Here is a 5,669-nt window from a genome sequence, read left to right as displayed (position 1 = left end):
TACAGTGCTTTTGGCCCTTGGAGTGAGTAGATCCTTGCACCAGCAGTGTTTTTGGCCCTTGGTGTGAGTAGAGCTTTTAAAAAGGGGGAAGACTCCCGTATAAGACACAGGTGACCATCTGGAGCTGCTTACCTAATTAAGAGGGGATACATTGCTGCTGTTTGCTGTCTGCATTCCCTTTGCAACCAGAGAAATCAGTGGCAGCTTTCTGGCCTGCTTGGAACAGCTTTAAAAAAGCTAAGTATAAAGCGAGTGTGGGAGTGGGAGCTTGTGAGTGTGGGAGCTAGCGAGTGTGGTTTGTTCCTAAGTGTGACTTAGATTCAGGGACTTTACAAGGAAAACCCTTTCACTCTTTGCATTTGTTTGTGTTGCTGTAACATTCCCCATCAGGTAAGATGAGCTCCATACTTACCAATGCAGTCCAGTGTGCATCTTGCAACATGTATGCTCTGCTTGAGCAGCCGCTTGAGGGGGCCTACTGTTGTGAAAGATACAAGCACATTGCACATTTGGAAGCCCAGATCATGGATCTAAATGGGCAAATTGAAACACTGCAATCCATTGATAACATGGAAAGGAGTTTGTTGCTCACAGAGCAGCTGCTCGTTGGGGCAAGTGCAGAGGGGGATGGTAGCATGGAGGTGCAGGAACTTGAGGCAGCTAGCTGGGTGACAGTTAGAAAGCAGTGGGGTAGAGGGAAGAGTGCCAGGGAGGTTAGTCCTGAACTGGCACACCCCAACAAGTTTGCTAAATTGGCAGATGAGGGGGATGTTAGTACAGGAGTAACACTGCTGCAGCATGACCCTTCCTCTGAAAGCCAGGGGAATGTGTAATGTCCCGGTACTGCTCGTGCCCATTCCCTTTAATAGTCCTTGCAGACTGAGATGGTATGGACGTTTGCATATAAGGTAAAGCGGTTTCTCCCCCATTCCTTCTATATATTTAACAGTATTTCTATTTCATCAGAGCCAGCACACCTGGGGGTCTATTAATGCATCATCTTGTGGATGTTTTGTGAACTGCACCTGCCTATACTTTCCATTGTAATTTAATAGGGAAAGTGGTGCACTTCCAGTTCGCAGCCCTCCCGTTCGGCATATCCTCCGCCCCCCACACCTTCACAAAGGTCATAGCTCCGGTCACTGCCGCCCTGCGCCTTCAAGGCATATTTATAGTCCCCTATCTGGACGACTGGCTTCTCAAAGCTCATTCAAAGGAGGTTCTTACCACACAGGTGCAGACCGTTGTAGCTCTACTAGACAAGCTGGGGTGGCTGGTAAACTGGCAGAAGTCAGTAGTGGTGCCATCAATTCAAGTTCAGTTCCTGGGACTTATTCTAGACTCTCTCAGCATGATGGTCTCTCTTCCTTCTCCTCGCAAAAGGAAAATTGCTCGGGCAGTACATCATTTATCTTCTACACAGAAGGTCACCATCAGGACGGCCATGAAGGTCCTTGGATTGATGTCCGCTACCCTAGATGCAGTTCCTTGGGCCCTGTGGCACATGCGCCCATGGAGGTTCGAACTGGCATACGTGTCCCCTCCCATCCCGATGATCCTGAAGGTATGACGAAACTCAGGCAGGACCAGACCTCGGCAATAGTGATCATGCCATTCTGGCCAAAAAGGGCATGGTTCACCGACCTTATCCTTAAGAGTCGGGGGGGAACTACTGGAGGCTTCCACCAGTCAGGAACCTGGTGTCACTGAACAGTCGGCCTTGCCTGGGCCTAGACAAATTCAACCTCACTGCCTGGAGGTTAATCGCGCCATACGCGCAGACAGAGGATTGTCCCAGGGAGTGCTAAGTACCTTAGCCCATTCAAGAGCAGAGGCAACCAATCAGAGCTACCAGAGGATCACCCGGATATGCCGTGATTGGTGTACAGGCAGCCACCGCGATCCAGACAGAGATGCAGTCCTAGAGTTCTTACAGAATGGCTTGGAGAGAGGACTAGCACCTGCCACCCTCAAGGTTCAAGTGTCAGCTCTATCTGCTCTCCTGGAAACACGGTTATCACAAGATCCTCTTGTCAAACAGTTCCTTAGGGGGGCTGCCAGGCTCCGCCCCCAGGTACGGCCCCCTGTCCCCAGGTGGGACCTGGCCGCGGTTCTACAAGGGCTTTGTGCGCCCCCCTTCGAACCCTTATCTGAAGTGGACTGGAAGTACCTGGCATTTAAAGTGACCTTTCTGTTGGCAATAACCTCCGCCAAGAGGGTTGGCGAATTGCAGGCTCTAGCAGCCTCCGAACCTTTCATAACCTTCTTCCCTGACAGAGTACAGCTAAGGTTCGTCCCAGGATTCTTGCCGAAGGTACCCACACTTCAGAACACCAATCAATTGATCACCCTACCGGGTTCTTTCCCTCGCCTGCCACTGAGCAGGAGGAGAAGCTACACACACTGGATCTGGTAAGAACTCTACGTATCTACCTGGACCGTACAGCACCGTTCCAAAGATCAGAGAATCTTCTAGTCAATGTGTTTGGCCACAATAGAGGCGCTAAAGCATCAAAGGTAACCCTGTCTAGATGGATCAGAGAAGCCATTAGCTGTTCCCTACGGGCTCAGAATCTTCCTGTTCCAGATTTCCTACGAGCCCATGCCACCCGATCAGTGGCGACATCATGGGCAGAGACACGGTTCCTCTCTCTAGAGCAGATATGTGCTGCAGCCTCTTGGAGCTCACAGCTGACTTTTGCCAAACACTACAGATTGGACTGGCGTACGGCCGATGCTACAGAATTTGGGCACTCAGTCTTGGCATCAGCCTGCCAGGATCACCCACCCTAGGGTAATAGCGATACTTGCTAAATCCCCAGTTGTGCTGCTGTTGGGCGTAGGGGGAAAGAAGGATTATGAATGATAATCTGTTTTCCCTTAGCCCAAACAGCAGCACAAGGCTCCCTCCCTAGGAGGTACTGTTGTACAAAATTTTTGTGTATGTGTGTTTATCTCTTGGCATAAATTGCTCTGTATATCATACTTGTTACTAACACAAGGGAGGAGCAGGTCTTCCGGCCTCTTATAGGGGTCAAAGCTGTTAGGTAATTCAAGATTCCCCCTGTCCTAACAGCTCATTAGGGGCAGGAATACCCCAGTTGTGCTGCTGTCTGGGCTAAGGGAAAACAGATTATCATTCATGATCCTTCTTTCAGAGCAGTCAGCAGATACATCCCCCGCAGTCTTCCTACCCCAATTTGCTCCGTGACAGGCAGCCCATAAGCCCTGAGAAGATGTCTGACCCCCTATAGAAGCAGCACAACAAGGGTGACACTAATGTGGGGGGTGTTCTGTCAGTTACAGGTACCCATGGAGGAGATGACAGCGCCACTGAACCCCCCCTCCCCCACTCATAGCCCCGCTTAAACTGAATAATTTCAAACCTGAGCCCCCCCAGCAGGCGCTGTGTGTCTGGTGTCCTCCCTTATCTCCTGGAGAATGACTGCTGCGGGTACCAGAGACAGTGGCATGGCATCCTCACAGCGGGCGCTCACAGCAGCCGGCACCGCCATACATGTCCCGTCCTGCCACACAGTTATTCCTGCACACAGCCCCGATCCAGTCATGACTCAAAAATGGCGCAGAACTTCTTCTCATCATCGGAGATGCTGCTGCTGCTAGTGCCTTGCTGAGGAGCCCGATGAAGCCAAGCGAGAACGGAGGTCACTGCCTAGCATTTCATACTTTGCCGGCTTGTTTGGCATTGTATAGAATGCCTAGAATGTGAGAAATGACGAATCGTTTCATACATTGCCGGCTAGTTTTAGGCATACTATAGAATGCCGCTAACATATACACAGCGATGGAGAAGGCAGGGAAGGTAATAAACCTTTCCTACCTTCTCTCTGGGAGCTCCGGCTGACGATACAGCCCCCTCCCAGTTTCAGCAGCTGCACAATTTCGTAGCAGTACATTCTGTCAGAACAAGGCAGCCACCTTCCGGATGTATATACCCAACGGGTGGTCCGGAAGTGGTTAAGGAACCTATGGAGGAGGCCCAAATGTCCAAGAGCCATATTTATAACAGAACGGCTAAACTTAGGACCTTTAGTTATCAGGTGTTGGGGGAAGTAAACTATAAGGTACCAGCCGGGCAAGAGGAAGCCCGAACAAATCTACCATATAAATGTACTAAACCCTGGAAGGACCCGGAGGTGCTGGTGTCAGTAGGTGCCCCTCTAAGGTTACTACTCCTGGTAGGGCTTCACCTGAGGGGCACAGAGACCCCGTGTAAGGCCCAGAAATAGGAGACAGGAGAGAAGGTGCAGAGAAATACTGATGTGTTTTCTGAGTCTCCAGGACGCCCCCATGTGATAGAACATGACATTGTCACCGAGCCGCAGGTACGGGGTAATCTAACACCATACAGGGTATCTGAAGCTCATAGACAAGCCATAGCTGAGGAGGTCAAAGATATGGTGGCACTTGGGGAAATTGAGGAGTCAAAGAGGGACTGGTCCAATCCCATTGTTCTGATCCCTGAGCCAGATGGTTCCAGAAGGTTCTGTAATGATTTCCATAAACTGAATGAAGTGTCAGAATTTGCTGCCTCCCCAATGCCCGGAGCTGAGGAGTTAATGGAGAGGTTGGGACAGGCCGGGTATTTCTCCACCCCCGACTTAACCAAAGGACCCTGGCCGGTGCCGCTCACTAAAGAGGCCGGAGGAAAGACTGTCACCCCAGAGGGCTTGTACCAATATGTGACAGTGCCATTGGGGTTACATGGGGCCCCATCGAGGGTCTGCTTCAGCCTACCTGGAGGACACCGTCATCTTTAGTACAGACTGGGAGAGTCACTTGCCAAAAGTTCAGACCGCACTAAATTCCTGGGGTACGTAACAGAGGGGCGATACCTGAGGTACGTAACGGGGAGAGGGGCGACACCTGGGGGTACGTAACGGGGAGAGGGGCGACACCTGGGGTGTGTAACATGGAGAGGGGCAATAACACCCCAGGGTAACAAAGTGGAGGCCATTCAAAACTGACCCCAACCCTTAAATAAAAAGTAAGAGCTTTCCTGGGAATATCGGGCCATTACCGCAGGGTCATCCTAAATTTTGCCACTGACCTGAGTAGGACGCTTACACCCCCGGAGAGACATTATAGCATCACAGCACTGAGGAACAAAGGACGGGCGAGCTGCAGGGGAATATCCAGGACCCATTGTATGTGGGCCAAAAGTGTCCGCCCCTACAGGTCTGAACACGGGGGGAAGGGGGGAATGTGAGGAGTTGACAGGCAGAGTGCTGGGAGCCAGGTATATTGTATACACTATAGGTGCACTATTATATATACTGTATACACTATAGGTGCACTATTATATATACTGTATACACTATAGGTGCACTAGGCATTTTATATACACTGTATACACTATAGGTGCACTAGGCATTTTCTATATACTGTATACATGAGAGATTTCTGTTATTACCTCAGGAGTATACAGAGCGGGGAGATGGCTGCCATTACCACGTGTCATACAATTCAGGGCACCTGGAAAGTGGATCACTGAGCACTAGCTCCCATCCCCCATCACGATAAAGCTAAATCTAGTATTGATCTTTGTATTATGTATCGCCCCAGGTCCCTACATGGGGTGCTGGTTGACGCCCTGGATCTCTGTCTTATATACCCATGACATGTACTCGTTCTCCATGGCAGTTTCG

Source organism: Leptodactylus fuscus, chromosome 8 (genome assembly GCF_031893055.1).
Source record: "Leptodactylus fuscus isolate aLepFus1 chromosome 8, aLepFus1.hap2, whole genome shotgun sequence".
NCBI lineage: Eukaryota > Metazoa > Chordata > Amphibia > Anura > Leptodactylidae > Leptodactylus > Leptodactylus fuscus.
The sequence above is the reverse complement of the archived record's forward strand: the minus strand, read 5'-3'. Positions refer to the sequence as shown.